The sequence below is a fragment of the Trichechus manatus genome, unplaced genomic scaffold (genome assembly GCF_000243295.1).
Source record: "Trichechus manatus latirostris isolate Lorelei unplaced genomic scaffold, TriManLat1.0 scaffold00033, whole genome shotgun sequence".
Lineage (NCBI taxonomy): Eukaryota > Metazoa > Chordata > Mammalia > Sirenia > Trichechidae > Trichechus > Trichechus manatus.
Window position 1 is genome coordinate 19692675 of NW_004443969.1, and position 23712 is coordinate 19716386.

The 23712-nt window shown below is 37.3% G+C and overlaps 1 protein-coding gene across 8 annotated transcripts in view; it reads right to left on the bottom strand.

Annotated features, from left to right (window-relative positions):
- Window positions 1-23712, bottom strand: part of GTDC1 (glycosyltransferase like domain containing 1) — a 428626-nt gene that overhangs the window by 298855 nt on the left and 106059 nt on the right. For 7 of the 8 annotated variants that reach the window (XM_023730213.1, XM_023730214.1, XM_023730212.1 and 4 more), the window contains one exon: window positions 15286-15348. The gene's annotated coding sequence lies outside the window, so the exon portion shown is untranslated. Of the gene's footprint in view, window positions 1-13938; window positions 14039-15285; window positions 15349-23712 lie in introns of all 8 variants that reach the window. The other variant, XM_023730216.1, reaches the window with a different exon arrangement.

Consider the following 23712-nt stretch of genomic DNA (forward strand, 5'->3'; position numbering starts at 1 on the left):
TTCAAATATTTAAAAAAAAAAATAGTAATCCATAATTAGATTTCATGGGTGCAATCTATAGAAAACAGAATTTGTTTTTATTTTCTGAGAGCGATATTAATGATTTGGTATCATGTAAGTTGTAACGACAATACCAAGGTTTGCATAAGCCTATAAACAGACCTGCACATGGATGTTTATTATAGTTTTCAACTTAATCTTTACCATTCATTCACTCAGCAAATATTTATTGTGCCTACTATGTGCCCGTGTGGCACAAACAGTTTGCACTCAGCTATCAACCTAAATGTTGGTGTTTTGAACCTACCCAGCAGTGCCATGGAAGAAAAGCCTGGCAATTTGCTTCTGTAATGATGACAGCCAAGAAAATCCTATTGAGAGGTTTATTCTGGTGCACATAGGGTCATCACAAGTCAGAATCAACTCTATGACAATGGATTCTTTTGTTTTTTATGTGCTCATCATTGTTTCAGGTACTTGCAAGTAAATCAGAAAACAAAACTAAAGTTCCTGTTACCACAAGAAATTTCTTTCTAGTTGGAGTAGAAAGACAATCATCATGTCAGATAGCAGCAGGTGCTTTAAAGAAAAATAATACAGGGTAATAGAGGATAGGGGCTGCTGAGGGTAGGGGGTGGGAGTAGTGATATTTTATATAGGGTTGTCAGAGAACACCTCACTGATAACGAGACAACATCTGAACAAAAACTAGAAGAAGAGAGGGAGGGCGTTAGACAGCAAGCACAGCAAGGCCCTGAAATGGACCATGCTTGGTATATGCAGACACAGGAAGGTCTATGTGACTGCAAAGTATACACGAGTTTGCTTTGCTCAACAAGCATTTATTGAGTGATTACATTCTAAAAATTATGCTAAGTGTTTTGAGATATTAGGATGACCTAAATATAGTTTCTGGCCTCAGGCCTGGATATAATTGCAATACAGAGTGATAAATGTTGTAAAACATTTGAGCTGAGTTTAAAAGAGAAACTAAGAGCACATTCTACTTCAAGAAGATGAACCAGGAGCCCAGAAAATATAGAGCACCAAAAGCCTAACAAAGAGAAGTCAAGGAAATGTGGCAGATACTCTTGGTCTACTCAACACCCATTCAACCATGTTCTCCTTTTCACCTTTTCCTGGAACGCAGGCTAAAATACTTGATTTCCCAGGTGGCAGGATAAGAGGCACGTGTCATAGTTTTGCCAAAATGATGTAGGTAGAAGGAAGGCTCAAAACTGAGAAAACACGCTCTACTGGGAGCCAGGATACCACTGCACAACTCTGGGCAAATCAACAGCCCACAGGGCTTTTTAACTGACTGACCTCACGCCTCTGGTTATCAGGCCCTCCTTCCAAGCCTTCTGCCCACCGCCTCCCTCATCATCTTCAACCTGAGCTATGCACCAGCCTTCTAACTGATCTCCCCCAACTTCCTTTCTAGCCTCAAGCCCTGTGACTCCCAAAGACACACCATTACACCAAACACGACAGACTCTGTCATTTTTTCAAACATTCCATATACATTCCCACCTCTAAGCAGTGCTTATGCTGTTCCCTTCTTGCTGGAATTCTTTCACCTTCACCACCTTCAAATTCCTAAATACTGTTCAAGACCTCACTGAAATTCCATCTCATCCATGTAGCCTTAGTCAATCACTTATGTAACCTTCAGCCAGACAGAATTAATTACTCCTTCCTCTGTAGTGCCACTAAACTTCACTTATATCCCAATTAGAGCAGTATCACAATCCCACCTATAGGATAGTTATGCAGTATACATGTTTGTCTCCCCAACCAGATTTTAATTTCTTGGCAACAAAGTATATGCACAATTCAGGTTTGTATCTATTCATAACCCAGTAAAGTGCCTTGCACACAACAGGCCCTCAATTAATATACTCTGAATTCCCATAAATAGACTACAATCAGTCCTCATCTTACTGGGGGGTGGGGTGGGGCGGGAGCGGTACTCCTGTATTGAAAAGAACGGCATCATCATAAGGTGGATTGGCCAGGCACTACTGTTGCATTCAGCTATTCAAATAAGTTCTAAATCACTGAAGACATCATTGAATAAGAAGAGAAAGACAGCAAAGAGCAAAGTATGGGTGCTTACCAGGCAGCATAAAACAAAATTAAAGAGGAACAGGGAAATGCAAAGCAGAGAATTACCTATATTAAGAAGCATTACCAAGTGTTATGGAACGAACTGTGTCCAAAAAGAGCTGTTGAAATCTAACCCATGAACCTATGGATGGGACCTTGTTTGTCATGGTTTGAATTATGTCCCCCAAAAAATGTGTATATCAGTTTGTCTGGGCCATGATTCCTGGTACTGTGTGATTTTCCTACATGTTGTAAAACCTGCCTCTATGATGTTAATGAGGGCAGATGGGTGGCAGTTGTGTTAGTAAGGCAGGACCTGATCTACAAGACTGGATTGTGTCCTGAGGCAATCTCTTGAGATATAAAAGACAGAAGTGAGCAAGGAGACAGGGGGACCTCATACCATCAAGAAAGCAGTGCCAGGAGCAGAGCGTGTCCTTTGGACCGGGGTCCCTGCGCCGAGAAGCTCCTAGTCTGGGGGAACACTGATGAGAAGGCCGAGAGAGAGAGAGCCTTCCCCTGGAGCTGACACCCTGAATTTGGACTTTTGGCCTACTTTGACTAAGAGGAAATAAACTTCTCTTCATTAAAACCATCCACTTGTGGTATTTCTGTTATAGCAGCACTAGATGACTAAGATAAGGGTATATGAGGTGTTATCAGTTAGGTTAACATGAAGTCATACTGGCCCTAATCCTACATGACTGGTATCCTTATAAAAGAGAATAAAATACACAGAGACTAGAAGACAAAAGGAGGACGCCATATGACAATGCAACCCACACCAAGCAACACCTGGAGCTGCCAGAAGCTAGGAGACAAACAGAACAGATTCTCCCTCAAAATCTACAAAATGAACATGACCAACACCCTGCAATCAGACTCACAGCCTCCCAAACCGTAAGACAATAAATTTCTGTTCTTATAAGCCACCTAGTATATGGTATTTTGCTACAGTAACCCCAGGAAACTAAGATTCCAAGGGATACTAAAAGGATTTAACAAATATTAACTAAATGCCTACCATGGGTCAGATATTACACTAAGCACTGAGAATACAAAGGTGAAGATAGTGAGAGAGGGTTGACATTTTAAATGCAATTTTTTTAAAGTGTAAAACACTGGCCTATAAAGCAATCCTTCTAAAAGCAGGAATCGAAGAACAGCTTAAGAGCCAAAAAAGACTACCAACACCCAATTCTGAATCCAAATCTAGGAAACTACTTCGCCTAAATTGTGATTATGTAGGAACGCTCTCCTAAGAATGCTTGTGAATGTTAAAAGGGATTCCTTTATTCTCAGTGACTATAAACTGCTCAGATAGAAAATTTGAGTTCCAGACACTTGAATACATTTCCTGCTTTGAGATAAGTTCTATCCATGCACAGGTTGTTTCAGTAATTAAGGAACTAACACCACTGCCATCATGAATGAAAAGGGAGGAATTTATGAAAATGGCACTACATAGGGGATGTTCTATGGGAGATAGTGAATAGTTGTTCACTTTGTCCTATGAGGTCAAATTAACAGAACCACAAAACCAAACCCATTGCTGCTGAGTCGATTTTGACTCATAGACGAGAAATACAACAAAGGGGATTTAGGATAGACATTGGAAGACCTGTGAGACACCACTGACTCATACCAACAAGTTACACTGTGAGCTACTTCTGCAGATTTTGAATGAAGGGACTGCCTGCTTTCTTCTAAGACAGGGGCAAAGCAAGCAGATGGAAAGATGACCTCTTAAGGTTTCTTTTGGACATACAATTCTATTGCACAGAACCATTTGCAGGTGTATTGAAAAATATGAAATCATCACTCTAAGAATTAAACGAACGAATATACCCAAAATGCCATCTAAGACAAAATCTGATTTAATATGTCCTTAGTCATACAAAGCTTCGAAGGATCTCATAATACCTTCTTGTAAATCAACATCAACAAATAACCTCTTTGCCGTATGAATAAATCCAAATTGTCTATTTCATTAAAAACTGAGAACTTAATATATGGGTACTTCAAAATAACTTTGTTTAATAATCTACGCATAGAATTAAGAGGAAATTATATTTTTATCAACTCATGAAATAACTTGTTTCCAACAAAAACAGTGGTACTAAAATATTTTGAGTATTTCCTATAACCCTTGTAACTAAATATCTTTCACGAGACAACTTTGACTTTTTTCACTTAGTACAACAATTCTACAAAATTTAGTCCACAACCCCTCACAAATTGAAAATATTACTGTATCATCTAAATATATAAATGTTTACACCAATAATAATAACAAATATATTTTTTGTATATTACTGTATCATCTAAATATATAAATGTTTACACCAATAATAATAACAAATATATTTTTTACAATGTATTCATTCAGTCATTCAATAAGTGTTTACTGAGAATCTACATCTAAGCATTGTGCTAAGTGCAAAGATAGCAAGAATGACTCCATTACCGTTCCTGTCCTCAGACACAGAAACATAACATTACAATACTGAAACGTATTCACTAGGTGTCAAAAGAGAATCAACAGCAAGCTACTTCAAGAATACACACCAAGTATCCAGAGAGTTCAAAGGTCCAAACAACTATATGAAGGAACTGAGGAAGTATGACAGATAACTTTAGGATGGCTCACTCAACATTTCATTCCAATTTCCATTCTTCTCTGCCTTCCTCCAAATTAGAAGTGGGAAGCTAAAAGACTTTTTCTTTCCCCTAGAGGTAGTTTTATGGCACAGTTCTGGGCAATGAAATATAGGTGCAAGTCCCCATGAGCAGGCATCCCTTTATTTAAAAAAAAAAGAAAAAAGCCCCATGAGGAGAAGGCTTCTGAGCTCTCCCTTTGTTTTTCTTCCTCCTTGAAAGTAAACACAATTTCTGAAGGTGCAAAAGTAATCTGTGAAATAAGAGGCAAAAGTCAAGTGCTAAGAATGGTGGAGAAGGAAAACACCTGAAATTCTGACAGCATCAGTTAGCTGTGAAATACTTCCAGACTTCTTATGGCATAAGGCAAATAAAACCCCTACTCGGTTAAGTCAACATCAACAAGGTTCTCTACTACCTGGAGCCAGAGGCATTTTTACCATTAAAAGAAAGCTACACCAAAAAAGCAATACTTTAGACTACCTATGGCTCCTCCTTCTTTCATTCACAGTATGATCTAGTCTTTCCTAGCCAGAAGAAATAAAAAAAAAAAATTTGAATTTGCATCTCTACAATTTTTGGTAGTTCAGATTACTTTAATAAAGATTTTCCAATTCCTCCATAGAAATCCACTGTTGCATAGTCGTTGCAAGATTTATTTTCTCTTACTAAATAAAACCTTCAATCCTCCAAACCAACAAAATAACATTTTTATAATCCAGTACATATCATTCAAATACGTAATATATCAAAACCAAACTCATTGCTGTTGAGTCAATTCCAACTCACAGTGACCCTACAGAAAGAGTAGAACTGCCCCATAGGATGTCTGAGGCTGTAATTAGAATCAGAAAGGGAAAAAGAGAAGAACACTCAGCATTTCTCAAGCTGAAAGAATTGACGAAAAAATCCAAGCCTCGAGTTGCAATATTGAGGGATTCTATAGGATCACTATGAGTTGGAATTGACTCAACCGCAACAGGTTTGGTTTGGGATTTGGTTTACAGGCAAAACATTGAACGACGCAGGAAGCATCAAAAGAAGACGGAAGGAATGCACAGTCACTGCACCAAAGAGAATTGGTTGACGTTCAACTATTTCAGGAGGTAGCATATGATCAAGAACCAATGGTACTGAAGAAGTCCAAGCTGCACTGAAGGCATTGGCAAAATGCCTTCATTTGCTCCAGGAATTGATGGAATACCGACTGAGATGTTTCAATGGATAGAGCGCTGGAGGCACTCACTCGCCTATGCCAAGAAATTTGAAAGACAGCTACCTGGCCAACCAACTAGAAGAGATCCATATTTTTGTCCATTCCAAAAAAAGGTGATCCAACAGAATGTGGAAACTGTTGAACAATACCATTAATATCACATGCAAGTAAAATTTTGCTGAAGATAATTAAAAAATGGTTGCAGCAATACATTGACAGGGAACTGCCAGAAAGTCAAGCCAGATTCAGAAGAAGATGTAGAACGAGAGATATCACATAGGTCTTGGCTGAAAGTAGAGAATACTAGTAAAATGTTTACCTATGTTTTATTGACTATACAAAGGCATTCAACTGTGTGGATCATAATAAATCATGATTAACATTGCAAAGAATGGAAATTCTAGAACACTTAATTGTGCTCATGAGGCAGTCATTCAAACAGAACAAGGGGATACTATCTGGTTTAAAATTAGGAAAGGTGTGTGTCAGGGTTGTGCCCTTTCACCATACTTATTCAACCTGTATACTGAGCAAATAATCCGAGAAACTGGACTACATGAAGAAGAACGTGGCATCAGGATTGGAGGAAGACTCATTAACAATCTGCGTTATGCAGATGACACAACCTTGCTTGCTGAAAGAGGACTTGAAGCATTTACTGAAGAACAAAGACTATATAGCCTCCAGTATGGATTACACTTCAACATAAAGAACACAAAAATCCTCACAACTGGACCAATAAGCAACATCATGGTAAATGGAGAAAAGACTGAAGTTGTCAAGGATTTCATTTTACTTGGATCCACAATCAACGCCTATAGGAGTCAAGAAATCAAGCGACATATTGCACTGGGCAAATCTGCTGCGAAAGACTTCTTTCAAGTATTCAAAGGCAAAGATGTCACCTTGAAGACTAAAGTGCACCTGGCCCAAGCTATGGTATTTTCAATCATTTCATATGCATGCAAAAGCTGGACAGTGAATAAGGAAGACCGAAGAAGAATTGATGCCTTTGAATTATGGTGTTGGTGAAGAATACTGAATATACCAGAGACTGTCAAAAGAATGAAGAAATCTGCTTGGAAGTACAGCCAGAATGCTCCTTAGAAGCAAGGATGGCAAGACTTCATCTCATATACTTTGGACATGTTATTAGTCCGGGGACCAGTCCCTGGAGAAGGACATCACACTTGGTAAAGTAGATGGTCAGCGAAAAAGAGGAAGACCCTCAATGAGATGGACCGACACAGTAGCTACAACAACGCGCCAAACATAGCAATGACTGTGAGGATGGTGTGGGACTGGGCAGTGTTTCGTTCTGTTGTACATAGAGTTGCTATTAGTCAGAACTGGCTCGATGGCACCTAACAACAATCAGAATCAACTCAACAGGAACAGGTTTAATCTTTACAGAGAGCCCTGATGGCATAGTGGTTAAGTGCTCAGCTGCTAACCAAAAGGTTGGCAGTTCGAACCCACCAGCGGCTCTGTGGGAGAAAAGACCTGGCCATCTGCTCCTCTAAAGATTACAGACTTGGAAACTATGGGTCAGTTCTACTCTGTCCTGCAGGGTCACTATGAGTTGAAATGGATTCAATGGCAATGGGTTTGGATTTTGTTTTTTGTTTTTGGAATCTTTACGGAAGCCGACTGAGATATCTCTCTCCTGTGGAGGGGATACTGGGTTCAAACTGCTGACGTTTTGGTTACAGCTGAGCACTTAACCACTGTGCTCCTTAGGTAATATACAGCCAACCCTCCATATCCACAGGTTCTGCATCCGTGGATTCAACCAACCACGGATAGAAAATATTTGGGGGAAAAAAAAAGAAAGTACCAAAAAGCAAACCTTGAATTTGCCTTGCGCAAGCACTAGCTGAATCCGCACAAATAAAGTGATGTGTATGCACACCCTGCTGTAGCCTCCTGCCATTTCACAGATCCTCAGTCTCTCTCCAGCACTTGTTTGAACACTGTTCACCTGATGTCTCATTTGTTCGTGTTGTGTGCACCTTTTGTTTCTGTGAAGAAAATGGCTCCTAAAAAGCAAGTAAATAGTCAAAGCCATCCCTCAAAGGGTTAAGATGGAGCATAAAGTGCCATCTCTCGAAGAAAAAAGAAAATTCTTAGCTCTTTTGAAAAGTGGCATGTCGCTTGCCGATGTGGGCCATAAGGACGGTAAGAATGAACTGAACATTTGGACAATAAAGCAGAAAGAAGCTGAAATTTGTGGAAGTGTTAGTGCTGCCCCTACAATGGCAAAAATGGTCTCTCTGGTTCATGATAAAGTGCTTGTAAAGACTGAAAAAGCATTAAGTGTTAAGTCTAAACATTACCAACTATTTACATAGCATTTACATTGTATTACATATTATAATTAATCTAATGATGATTTAAAGTGTAGGGAGGATGTGCATAGTTTATATGCAAATACTACCCAATTTTATATAAGGGACTTGAAAATTTATGGATTTTGGTATCCACAGGGGTCCTGGGACCAATGCCCTGTAGATACTGAGAGACGACTGTACACATATAAACAAATAACTGAAGTTAGGAAGAAAGGGGAAAAGAGGTAAGAAGAGGATGGAGACAGAGAAGGAGGAAGGCCCTAACTTATTTGTAAATGTAAACTATGTTTTTCAATTTCGTGAGCACTTTACAATGTAGCTTCAGAATAAAAGATCATAAGACAACAGTATTTTAAAAATAGGGAGAACCCTCCAACCTGAAATCAGGATTGTTTTTGAAGGATTTTCAAACTCGAAAAATGCACATGCCAACAAATATTTTGTTTTCAATTTACCATTAGCATTATCATATTATTGTGATATTCCATCCATCTCTAGTAATTTCCCTAAGGTAATAATTTCCCTCTATGTAAATTTCCCTTGGACAAATCTTAAATGTGTATTGTTCTTGGGATAATTTTTATGGTAGAGTGCTGAAAAGATTCATTGATTTCAATGACCATCACCTCTATACACCACATATACTTTTTTCTGCTTTTCTTGTTCAAATATATTTTACTGTGGACATTCAAAGGAAAATTACACATTCCAATAACATTTGAGTTCCTCTCAGTTACCCTTTCAGTGGTTCAGGGTAATGATAGAGTAACAAATCATGTCCACAGGCTCTCCTTTCTCAATCACTCATTTTTTTTTTTTTTTCCTCTCTCTCTCTGTTTGGTAGAATTTCAATTTCAAATCTCTTACGCCAAAAAGCAATGGGTAATGTCTAATGCTCTTCTGTAACAGTGGCTTACTTTGGAGGGAAGAGGAACGGGAGTCCAAAGAAATCACTCTCATTTCCAGCTTGTAAGGAATCTCAGCATGTGGGATAAGGAATCCTAAAATAGAACTATGGAACCATAATAGTTCGTTGGGGGTGGGGTGGGGGGGAGGACAAGGAAAAAAATCATAAATTTTTCAACTATCCCTGAGTATGGGTAATGGCTAAAGGGTAAAATTAATGAACATTCTAGCCCTAATTTCTCACTGTGATCAAACAGCTATATATTCATAAAACCTGGAGCTTATATTATTCATAGGTAAAGTCTTCTCCCATAGAAAACATAAAAGCTACAATCTCTTCTTCATAAGACTGAAATAAGGATAATCTGTGTAAATGTTTTCTTATTGCCAGATAACATAAATGCCTTCATTTTAAAACCAGCATTCAAAGACAACCTAGGACAATTCACATGAACTTAAAAGAATATTAAGAGAATGACAAGTCTCCCTTGTTTATAATATCATCTCAACTTCTATTTCATCTGCAGTTATCTTTTTAAAACAAACATTTCTGGGGTCCTTACATGATATGAAGTCCTTTTTCTCAGGCCCATTTTTATTTGGTTATCTTTTTAGGTGCACTAAAGATTGAGTTTACAATAAACTGAACAGACAGCCTACAAAAGGCTTTTAGAACTATACCATATGGTCCAGGGAAGGGAACAATCTGGACGATCCCCATTTCAATCTGCAAGCTTGTCCACCTCTATAACACATTATACCACTGTAATAAAATATTAAGATGGAAACGTAAAAGTGAAAATAGGCTATCTTTAGCATTACCAGGCAACCACACTTCCAAAAATTTACTGATAAACTTAATAAACATTTGCCTTAATTTATATTCTGAGATTTCGGTATGCAACACGAGGCATACAAACCTAGGCCACTCTTCACTAGAAACAATATTTCGGCAGAGAGACGTGCAGGTTTTCAACTTATGTTTCAGAAATTTGGAAGGGAAAAAAAAAAACCACTTTTACAGGGGGCATATTGGCAGAGGCAATGTAACAGATGACACATTCTTGGAAATCAAATAAAAGCAACAGGGAAATACCCATTGTTGCCTGGTGAAGGCCTAATCACATGGACACAGCTGGAACCAATGTAGATCATTCATTAATAAAATTGTATTGTAGTAGCCACTTTTTGATGCATTTCAACTGCTGTCATAGCCAAATTCCTGCATTTCTTTGTTTAACGTTAGTAAGATTGTTTTAATGGGGAATATAAGATGATTTAGGATGGGGGATAAAAATCCTGTTCTCACGCTAAAAAAGAGAATACCTCAAAAAGCTGAATGTCACTTTACCTTGCAATCGACTTATACTATCAGCACCTTAAAATATGCAGAGTAAACCTGAAAAGGGGAACTCATATGGTACTATGGATAAAAAGTGAGCAGTGTGAGATGCCACAGAAAACATATGAAATACCTGTGAAAGTATTCTACAGAATAATATGTGGGTGAAAAATCAACATGTATTGGTAATTGGAGGGGAGGGAATCAAACAACTGAATTAACATGTACCCTTTCATGCAATACTCTCTACTGAACTTTTCAAACTGAAGTATGTTCCATAGGCTTAAGGGAACATTATTCATATTTCTGACCACATGAACTTAGAAATCTCTATTTGTTACTATATCCTATGAATATCTGCTATCAAATAATATATTCAAATCACCTACCCAGGAGTTAAGTTTGAAATCTCTGCTAATATTTGAATAAAATAAAATATTAGTTATAATTACAAATTTGGCACTTAATACAGTCTCAGCTAAAATAATAAAGAGCGTTGATGCAATTTTGCCATTATCCCTTAATAAATTTATTTTTCCATGTTTCTAGAAATGTAATGATTAAATCACTATATCACAATTTTTGAAAACTGTATTTCAAACTATAAAGATATAATAGCTTAGATACATGTTCTAAATTAAACAAACTATAGAATTTATTACCTACAAAAATGAAAACAGCATTTAACAAGCAACTGCTCAAACATTATAGCTCTTAAATATGTATTACCTATGCCTCTGTGTATAGTTAGAATAAACAAGTAAATAAGACAATCATGCTGCAAATTCCTAAGTCACTGAAAGATACATCTCTACCCTAGAAAAGATGAAGGGCTTAATTGCAAGTAAAAAATTATACCACTTCAGAAAATGTATTTAAAGCCAGTAGATGGTATTTAATATACAATAAACATTATTTAATATACCTGGACTTACAGAGTCAAAGAGGTTTTTTGCCTGTATTATCTTTAATCACCAATTCTAATATTATCAGACCTTGGCACAGGGGATTTAAAACAGTCATGAACATAACTGGACCAAGAAAAAAAAAAATTCAATGGCATTCCGTCTCAAAAGTGTCATAATTCAGAAGCTTAAAATGTTGACCTAAGAGTTTAATTAATATAACTTACCAGGAATTCCACCCAGATTCATTTCAGCAGCTCTACAGACAAAGTCACTTAAATACAACTTTAAAAAGATAGCACTGAGGGAATGGGAAATTGTAGTACTTATTAAATGTGCATTATATAGACAAAACAGTATGAGTGTTGGTTTTGTTAAAGTAATGAGCCAATATGTTACTGAACGTCTTGAGAATAAGGGAAAATAACAGGTGAGTTTATTTAGTGCATACTTCTGATATCCCTGTGTTACAAATTCTTTTAATGATTTTAAAGCATTTTCTAAATTAAAAATAAATCTCTGGGAAAAACTAACTGCTATATTGCACAATTTTATGTTAATGCATCTATAACAGATATATGCCCCAGGATATATGGCAGTAAAAGTGTTTCACAATAACAATTCTAGTCATACTTGTTACACTGTTACAAAAATACATGAGTATTTCTTCCCAAAGTAATTTTCTTATTGCCAAAAATCACTGACAATTTTTAAAATAAAATTCAGTTAAAATAATATCAATAGCCTCCTTAAAAACCATATTCTGTCTATCCAACTATTTTTATTCTGATTACAAAAAAACTAATGTTTAAAATAGATCACTCGGAAGTAAATTATTTTTTGATAACACAACAGAAGCATACTTACATTTTAATGCACATTCTATGAAATTTCATAGAATGCTTGCTCACAGTGAAAATCTAGTGTCCTGCTCAAATCATCTTCATTTAAAAATCATAATATCACATTTTTATATTCCTCCTAATAGTAGATCACCGACTATAATTTAGCGAGAATTGGGAAACTTAAAAACACTTCTGTATTTTTCCTTGCATTTTGATTTCAAAGGGCCAAAATTTTAAATGCACATTCTTTTATTTAATGGAAGTTCACTTTCCTATCTAGCAACACTTATCAGAAAATCTGAAAATGAGTATTCAATTTATAAAAGGTATGAACTGACTCTGAACTTTAGAGAAAAACAGAAAACAATGCCAGGCTTTTTGGTCTCGACAAACGATAGCTTAGCATAAAAATCCATATAATGCAAGCAATATCACTCAAAAGTTTCAGTTCAAATAACAAGCTGTGAAGCAGACAATATTCCAACTATACAAAAATACTATGTCAACATGACCAAAGTTAGTAACATTCAGAAGGGCTTTTTGAAAAGTTGTGGTAAAAATTTAACTGTGAAGGAAATCTCAAAGAGAGCTGGAAAAGGCAAATTTAGCACAAGCTTCTGTAAGCAACAATGGTATTTACTCAGCATGGAAGCAGTGAGGAGAATTTAGTTCCTATTTAAGAAAATGTATATTTTTTAACGATGGTGGTCTGTGTGAAGAAAAAGGAACACAAGAGGGAAAAGATCTGGTCTAAGCAGGAAAGACTAAGGCTGCTTGCCTTCAGTGATGCTGTGAGGGTAGACCCTCTGCCTTACGGAAACCACTGCCAGAACCAAGCTACACAAAACATTTTGGCTGCCAGCCTATAACAGTGCCAGGCTGTTTTTTATTTTTGTGCTAGACTCCCTCAATTGAGACAGTGTGGGATTGTCACTTTGATGTACATTGAGAACAAAGAATAATATGGTACGGGGGGTGGTGAGAGATTTTTTGCCCCTTTAAAGTCAGGTTAGCATTTTGTTTTCTTTGACAGGTCTTGAAAAGACCTAAGAAACAAAAGTAACATTGAAGAATGCATCAATTGCCTCAAGAAATTAGTGTGAGTACAATATTGTTGACAGTTTAAAAAGCCATTCGAGAGATTAACATTTTTAAAAACCAGATTTAAAAGAGGTCCAAGTTATCTAGTTACCTGTTTAAGAGGACAGAGAGCAAGAAATACATGATTCACAATCATGTAATCTTATTTAAAATCAGAAAGGATTAAGAAAGGCCATAAAATCTGGCAAAAAAAAAAAAGTATAATTTTTAGGATACAATTCAGAGGCAACTATGTCAGCTGCTATTCTGGCCTTGATTTCTCCAAAATTAAATAATCTGATTAAAAGATTATAACATTAGAGTCTGAATATTATATGTCTTCTCAGGGAAAGAAGTGATAAATGAGCAAAAATGTTTAAAGGATTGAACCACAAATCATCTAGAAAGTTGCCACAGACACAAACAGGAAAACCAACTCTTCTATTCAGTTCTGTACTACAAGCAAAGCTAACACAAATAAAAAAGCCAAGCGTGTGCCGTTACAAGTTTCAACTAAATATCCTACCTGAATGTGGTAATTAAAAATACCAGTAAGTCATTAGCTTCTAGAGGTATGACCTTTTTCTCTCTAATGTACAAGGTAAATACAGGCAGAGGTCCATTTTCTACAAAACAAATGAAAAGAAAGAATGAACTGTGACAAGACTAGATCCCATGCCGGCATATTTTACACTAAGCTCAGCATCGTCTAGAAGCAGTATGCTTCTCCCTGCCAATCAGGGGGAGAAAAAGTTGTGAAACTAATACAGCATTGATGAATAGCACCAAAGGTCTATTAGTTCCTTCCTCCTGCACATCTCCACTGAATCAGCTGTTAAAAGAAGACCAATGGCTGTTACAGAAATAGCAAGAACTAAAGCACTTGCCTCAGATGTTACACATGGAGGCATGAAGCATTTACCACCTGAGCCTATCTAATTTCCGACAAAACGATCCCCTGCCCAGTTTTGTTCATGGCCACAGGATCTGACAGCAAGTCAGGATCAGTGTTGGGAATGGCAGTAGGGGAGTGAGAACATGGGGAAGAAACCATGTAACAGTGGCTAAACTTCAAACAATATACACGCTTCTCTTATTATCAAATTAGTGTCCATTCACAACACTTTAGGATGACAAAAGCTGTGGTAAAGGTATCAGGTACAATGATTTACTTCCGGTGGCAACTTGAAGTCTGCATATAATTAAAGAAAGCATTATTTTGCTCCCACACTGTTCTCCTTTTCCATTTTCCTTTCTTTCCTCTAGGATATGCTGCTGATGCCATTACCGCGTGCGGCACTGATATTTGTAGGCAAGGCATTCATGTATTGCCAAAGTGGTTCAAAGAATGATGTCTGGCTGGCTTTAGTTCAACAAGGAATATAAGGCAAAACCATGAAGCAAAAAGAATGAAAGGTGTAGAAGAAGACAGGCGATAGCCCGTTTTTTCTGTTTATTAGTGGTGCAGATGAAATGGGGAAAATCTGGAACAAGCAGCCAAGTAGACTCAATTAAAAAGAAAGAGTAAAGGAGTTAAATGTGTATAACTTGGCGGACAACCAAGGAACAATATGAGAGCTGTCCACAACTCTCCAAAGTATATACATAAAAAGAAGAGTGGGGAATTTTTATCTACTATAGAAGTGTGAATATATGAAATAATAATGAGATAAAATAAAAATAAAGAAATCTGACTTCAAGCAGCAAAGGAAGTAATCTTGTAAAGATTAAGAAAGGCTGCTTCCTTCTCTTTGGAAGTATTTATCATCTTACTGACCCTCACTGCAGTAAACAGTAGATGATAGGAAATGACCACATACTGCCAGAGGACTGGACCTGATGGAGAAATGAAAATGAAGTCCCATTTGCTTACCTGAGGATTCAGATATACTGGGATCCTCTTTGCATATGTCCAATCTGCTTAATGCAGAAGAACCTGCAAGATCACAAAAGACGAAGTTGTTGTTATCATCAAAATAAACCTAGCCTACATTCTGAATCCTGACTCAGGCCGTTGGAGATATGAAACTGGACAAAAGCTGGCTTTGATGATCATTCTGGTTCTTAGATATTCCAAGAAAGGAGAAGAACTTCCAAGAACAGAAATTTACTGAGTGAATCTAAGGTCCCAATTAATAGGAACTCTTTTTCCAGCTGACCCAAGGATTTCCCAAACCCAGAAAATAACTCAGATTAAAGGTCCTTAACCTTGATCCACAGATAGCTTTCAGGGGTCTATGCACTGCTGAATGATACATGTAAAACTTGTGTCATTACGTAAATGGGTATCCCTGAGGAGAAGGTCAACAGTTTGTCAATTCTCAAAAAGTTCCATTAAAAAAAAAAAAAAAAGGTTAAGAACTTCTACTGAAGTTGTTCTAAAATCTCAGAGGCAGATTGGAATATACATGGATAAACAGTCCAGGCCAAGAAATCTGTAAGACAGCCAAGAAATTCGTAAGACAGCTACCTGGCCAAGCTACTGGAAGAAATCCACATCTGTGCCAATTTCAAAGAAAGGTGATCCAATGGAATGCGAAAATTATTGAACAGTATCATTAATACACAAGCAAAATTTTGCTGAAGATAATTTAAAAATGGTTGCAGCAGTACATTGACAGGGAACTACCAGAAACTCAAGCAGGATTCAGAAGAGGATGTGGAAAGAGGGGTCTCATTGCTGACGTAGATGGATCTTGGCTAAAAGCAGAAAATACCAGAAAGATGTTTACCTGTATTTTATTGTCTATGCAAAGGCACTCGACTGTGTGGATGGAAAAACGGCATGAAGGTAGTGTCTGACCTCCTCTAACCTCACAAGTGGGAAGAAGAACCATGATCAACAGCCCAAGGCTGATTCTTATAAGGTGGAGGTTAAATATGCCTTCTCTCTCCACCATGTTTACCAATTCTGACACCAACTGTCCCTCCCACAGCACTCTCTACTTCTCTGCTGGGTTCGATAATCCATTGTAATGGCCACACAGAACTCACAGGCCATACTCACGATTATGGGGTTTATTAGGGAAGTAACACATTAAAATTCACGCTCAGGAACACTCAAGGATACAGTTCTTCCATCAGGACAAGCCTCTTCCCAGCCGAGCTCACAGGCACACCTCTCCCTGGCCTTCAGTCTCTGCCCAAAGGCACTCAACTTTCTCGATCCTTGGGCCGGGAAGCCCACTGCTCCATCTCCTGCGGGTCTCTCCTTCCTTGGTGGTGGTGGGCTCTTCTCTCTCCTGCTTCCAGGGTGGCTCATTTTAAAACCCGTGGAATGGCAAAACTGACCAATCCCTTTGGTGGGCCACAATTACCCTATCACACAGTCCTACCCAATCACTTGGGTGGGAATTACAAGACCATGCCTAGAAAGGTCACACAAAAGCAAACTATGGCACCGCAGTGGATCACAACCAATTATGGACAGGTAACATTGTGAAATGGGAATTCCAGGATGCTTGATTGTATTCATGAAGAACATGTCATAGACCAAGAGGCAGTTGTTCGAACAGAACAAGGGGATATTGCCTGGTTTAAAATCAGGGAAAGGTTTGTGTCAGGGTTGTATCTTTACACCATACTTATTCAATCTGTATGCTGAGCAAATAATCCAAGAAGCTGGACTATATGAAGAAGAACTCGGCATCAGGATTGGAGGAAGACTCATTAGCAACACGTTGTTTGCTGCTTCCAGGGGCACTGACTGTGGATCCAAGTAAAATGAAATCCTTGACAACTTCAATGTTTTCTCCATTATCATGATCTTGATTACTGGTCCAGTTGTGAGGATTACTGTTTCTTTATGTTGAGGTATAATCCATACCGAAGTCTGAAGTCTTTGATCTTCATCAGTAAGTGCTTCAAATCCTCTTCACTTTCAGCAAGCAAGGCTGTGTCACCTGCATATCACAGGTTGTTAATGAGTCTTCCTCCAATCCTGATGCCCTGTTCTTCTTCATACAGTCCCGCTTCTTGAATTATTTGCTCAGCATACAGATTTAATAAGTATGGTGAAAGGATACAATCCTGATACACACCTATCCTGATTGTAAAACAGGCAGCATCTCTTTGTTCTGTTCGAACAACTGTCTCTTGGTCTATGTACAGGTACTTCATGAGCACAATTAGGTGTTCTGGAATTCCGATTCTTCACAATGTTATCCATAATTCCTTATGCTCCACACAGTTGAAAGCCTTAGCATAGTCAATAAAATACAGGTAAACATTTTTCTGGTATTCTCTAATTTTGGCCAACATCCATCAGACATCAGCAATGATATCCCTCATTCCATGGACTCTTCTGAATCTGGCTTGAATTTCTGGCAGTTCCCTGTCAATGTACTGCTGCAATCTTTTTTTTATTATCTTCAGCAAAATTTTCCTTGCGTGTGATATTAATGATACTGTTCGATAATTTACAAATTCTGCTGGATCATCTTTCTTTGAATAAGGCACAAATATGGGTCTCTTCCAGGTATTTCCAATGAATAAGTCGCTGGTCTTGCAAAATTCTATCATTCGATCTCCAGCATCCTTTCTATAACCAAGGCCATATTTTTCAACTACTGATCCTTCTTCTTTGTTTCCAACTTTTGCATTCCAAACCCATAAAACCCAAACCCACTGCCGTCAAGTCGATTCTGACTCATAGCGACCCTATAGGACAGAGGAGAACTGCCCCATAGGGTTTCCAAGGAGCGTCTGGTGGATTCAAACTGCCGACCTTTTGGTTAGCAGCCGTAGCTCTTAACTACTATGCCACTAGGGTTTACTTCCAATCACTAGTAATTACTGATGCAACTTGATTGCATATTTAACCAATTTCAGACTGCAGAAGTTGGTAAAAATCTTCAATTTCTTCATCTTTGGCTTTAGTGGTTGGTGTGTAAATTTGACTAATAGTTGTATTAATTGGTCTTCCTTATAGACATATGGATATTATCCTATCACTGACAACGTTGTACTTTAGGACAGATCTTAAAATGTTATTCTTGACAATGAATGTGACGCTGTTCTTTTTCAATCTGTCATTCCAAACATAGTAGACCATGTAATTGTCTGATTCAAAATGACCAATCCAATTCATTTCAGCTCACTAATACCTAGGATATCGACCTTCAAGTGTTCCATTTCATTTTTGACAACTTCCAGCTTTCCTAGATTCATACTTCATACATTAAACTTTCTGATTATTAATGGATATTTATAGCTGTTCTCATTTTGAGTCCTGCCAGATCAGCAAATGAAGGTCCCAAAAGCTTTACTCTAGCCATGTCATTAAGGTCGACTCTACTCTGAGGAGGCAGCTCTTCCCCTGTCGCATTTTCAGTGCGTTCCAACCTGAGGGTTCATCTTCTGGCACTATATCAGGCAATGTTCTGCTGTTTCCTATGCGTAACGTTTTCACTTCCGACATCACAGCATCAAGCAACCCATCACAGTACCACAAACTGACAGACGAGTGGTAGATAAATCAAGTAAGAAGAGGGAAAAGTATCTTTCAAGGTTCTATGTTTCAAATAATAATCATGTAGTGTATTCTTCCCAGAATTAATTTATTTATATGTTCACCTGCTAAGTATCTATCTGGCATTGCACTTAGTGCTGGGAATTCAGCAGTGAACAAGAGAAACCAAACCTGCCCTGTTGGAGCTTAATTTTTGGGAGAGTGAGAAGCATGCATGAAGACAAACAAGCATAGCAGTATCATTTCAATTTGTGTTATCTGATATGAAAGAAATAAACAAGATGATGTGACCAAAGCCTGGGAGAATAACCTGCATCTATCCAGTACATCTCAGAGATGTTCACTTCAATTCTCAAAGTCAGTCAGGATCATAGAAGACTGAGACAGGGAAAGGACCATAGGGACAGTTAGTCATACCTCTTCATTTCAGAGATAAGGACAGGGATAGGTATTCTGTAAGACAAAGTATCACAGCCTCATTATCTCCACATTCCAAAATACACCTAGACTGAGTTATGACTTTATGGTACACGGTTTGCCTTTAGAAGGTAAGTCTGAGAACAGGTAACTGAACAGCATGTCTAGATATTTTCAAAAACTGGCTGAGGATACTGTACACTTTGCACCCTTAATACAAAGAACCACATTCTATCCAAATTCTTGTAAGTTTCATTCAATTAAAATAATATTTTTTGTTTTGTTGGCCTTTTTGGTTTATTTTGTTTTGCTTCTACAGACAGATCTGACCAATTTCTACTGTCAAAAAAAAGGAAAGCATGGTAGCTAGCCTTCAAAATGGCCCCCAATATCTTGAGTTCATGAAATTCATGCCTTTGTGTGGTCCTCTCCTACATGTATCAGGGTTGTGCTGACTGACCAACTGAATACAGCAGAAGTCATGGTGTGGGACTTCTGACATTAAAAGCTAAAAGACATTACAGTATCTTCCTTGTTTTTTTGGATAATTTGTTCGAGGTTAGCCAAGTGCCACACTGTGAGGACATTCAAGCACCTCTACGGAGAGATTCATATGGAAACCTCTTGCCAACCACCAGCATCAACGTGACAGCTATGTGAGTGAACCATCCTGGAAGCAGATCCTTAAGCCTAGTCAAACCTACATGACTCCACTTAGACCTGTGAACCTGCTTAGGTTTTCTGTGTTGTGAACATCAAGTTTCAGGATACATGGTTAGTCTACCTGGTAACTGAATCAGGAGTTTGGATACCTGAATCAAGGGGTAAATGAGAGAATTTATATTGCTCTGCTTATCTTAATATAAGACAAAGATAAACCACCACTCGTCTGTCAGTTTGTTGTATTTTGGTGGCTTGTGTGTTGCTGTGATGCTGGAAGCTGCACCACCAGTGTTTTATGCCTCTTCGAAACTCTCTTTCATTGGTTTCCCAGGCACCCACACTCAAAGGCCTCCTCTCACCTTTGGGTCTTCTCTATTTCACCTTTGGCTCCTTCGCTAGGAATTCCCTAGGGCTTTATCCTTAGGGATGTTATGGTTTCATTCTGTACCTGACTTCAGGACTTTAATTACCATCTATATACTCACTGATCACTACCAAATCCAAATCTCTTCCCTACTTCTCTCTCCACACTACAAACTTGTAATTTCTATCTGCCTATTAGATGTATATGTTTTATCAGTAGTTGCAAAGTATTTACACCCACCCTAACTTAGAAAACAAACTTAAAAGTCAGTTGCCCAAATCACAGCCACTAGGTACATGTGCCTGTTAAGTACTTGAAATGTGGGTAGTCCAAACTAAGATGCCCTGTTTAAGTATAAAATACAGAATGGATTTTGAAGATTTAATGAAAAAAAATGCAAACTATCTCAGTAATTTTATACTTATTACATGTTGAAATGATAATAGTTTAGATCTATTTGGATAAATAAAATATATTAATAAAATTAACTTGACTCATTTCTTTTTACATTTTTAATGTGGCTACTAAAAAACTTAAAATTACGTGGCTGCATTACAATTCTTTTCAACAGTGCTCCTATACACACAAAAAAGAACACCAGGACATTTAAAAAAAAAAAAAATTGAAGTACACACACTATTCTCAACAAACAAGATTGGGAAAAGAGAAAAAAAAAAATTTAATACTCCAGTCACCCTCACGTTCAGAATTATTGTTTTTCTAAAATATATTGTTATCTTGATAGCTTGTGAACTCTGTCTTACTGTTTAAAAAAGATTATGTCCTAGAATCAAGAGTAATAGATTCCTTAAGACTTATACAAATATACTCAAAATTATAATGTGAAAAATGCTAAATTATATCCTATAAAAGTCCAATATAGTCAACCATATTGTCAAAATACAAACAGCTAGTATTTGATATTTGCTATGCAGCAACAGTATATAATTTAATCATCACATTTCTGAAGTAAATAATATTGTTACCTCCATTTTACAAAGTAGGAAACTAAGGCAGAAGGAGGTCAAGTAACTTGCCCAAAATTATACTCCTCATAACCGACGAAGGCAGGCCTCAAACCCAGACAATCTGGCTCCAGAGCCCATCCTCCCAATCACTACCTTACACCTGCCTCGATAAAAGTACAGTGAAACCTGTGAAAGCCAGAACTCCAGTGGGACTGCCTTGTTTTTCTGGGTCTTGCAACTTTTCCACCTTTGACAGGGTACAGTCTTACCACTTTTCAATCAGTCTCTATTAGTGGAAAATATTTGAGTTTTCATTCTCTTGACAGGTTTACACCATACACAGGTTCTGGCTTTCACAGGTTTTACTGTATAATTTAAAAGAACAAAACAACCTCAGATGGTTGCGAATATTCATAAATTTATACATTCAACTAAGATTAAAAGAAGTCAAATTAAATAAAAATTTTGCCAAGTATACATAAAAAACCAAACCCATTGCTGTTGAGTAGATTCCGACTCACAGCGACCCTATACAAATATAAAAAAATTCACAGAAAATGGAAATTTAGGAGCATAACTAGGTGAATGCAGGACAATACAAGAATAATGAAAGAGGACACAAAAGTACCCACAGAGCCCAACATATCCAGGTAAGAATTACTCAAGAACAAGAAAGCATTATTATGTGGACGTGAAAACCCAAAGGGCCTTAGAAACCAGCAGTAGAGGAATGCCAGGCCTTGACTCAAACCTGTGGAACCTTCAGAAGACTTGCACGTGGCTCTGCTTCACGAGGTTGCAGTGATGGGTCAGTTCTTGAACTAATTTCAATGTTTCAAAAAAATATACTGCAATCATTCATATCTGAATGTTAAGACTGCACAGGCTATAATATTTCTAATGCAATTTGGCATTTTTAAAAAATCTTCCAAAACACAATGCTCGCAGGGTAAATATACACATAACTACACGGGCAAAAATAAATAAAGACATCAATTATATTTGTATCTGTATCGCTAGAAAGGTACACAAAAAACTGATAACACTGGTTTTGTATGTGTAAGGAAGTGAGTGTCTAGGGGCAGGGTTATAGATGGGAGAAAATTCATACCACTCAGTACTTTCTGAATTTGAACCAAGTGACATATTACCTATTTTTAAAATTAAAAATAATCTTACAGTACAAAAACAAAATGTTGAATAATAACAAAAGCTATGAAAATATATATTTAATTATTCATACACATACACAAAGACACCCTTGGTGATAAAAAGATTAGGGACCACCATCAATGAAAGAATCGAGCATCCCACCTTCACATATATCATCATCACCCCAGCCCTCACACTTCACTGACTATTCACCATAGGGGATAAACAGAAAACATACATACACAGAAAAATAAACAAAAACAAACCTTTGTCGTCAAGTCGATTCTGACCCACAGTGACCCTAAAGGACAGAGCAGAACTGTCCCACAGGGTTTGCAAGGAGATCCTGGTGGATTTGAACTACTGACCTTTTGGTTAGTAGCCAAACTCTTAACCACTATGCCACCAGGGTTTCCTACATACACAGAGGCCCTTTCAAATGCTAGATAACGCTGCTCAAATATTTTCTTTTTATGAGTCTAAGTACTTACAAAAAAAAAACAAAAAGCCAAATATAAGCACTTAAAAAACCAAAAAAAGGAAAGAAGATTCTATAAGCTATCAGGATAGAAATATATTTAATAAAAAAAAAATTTCAGTTATTTAAAAAAAAATCTGAATAGAGAATAGAGAAACAGTTGAAAGAGTTAACAAGAACAAAAGCTGGTTCTTTGAAAAGATCAACAAAATTGAGAAACCACTGGCCAAACTGACAAAAAGAAAAACAAGGAGAGGAAGCAGATAACCCATATAAGAAATGAGATGGGTGATATCACAACAGACCCAACTGAAATTAAAAGGAATACTATGAAAAACTGTACTCTAATAAATTTGAAAACCTAGAGGAAATGGGCAAATTTCTAGAAACTCACTATCTACCTAAACTAACACAAACAGAGGTAGAACAACTAAATAAAACCATAAGAAAAGAAGAGATTAAAAAGGTAATTAAAAAACTCCCAACCAAAAAAAACCTTGGCCCAGATGGTTTCACTGGAGAATTCTACCAAACTTTCGGAGAAGAGTTAACACTACTACTAAAGGTATTTCAGAGCGTAGAAAAGGATGGAATAATCCCAAACTCATTCTATGAAGCCAGCATAACCCTGATACTAAAACTAGGTAAAGACACTACAAAAAAAGAAAATTACAGACCAATATCCCTCATGAACATTAACGCAAAAATCCTCAACAAAATTCTAGCCAATAGAATTCAGCAACATATCAAAAAAATAATTCACCATGATCAAGTGGGATTTATACCAG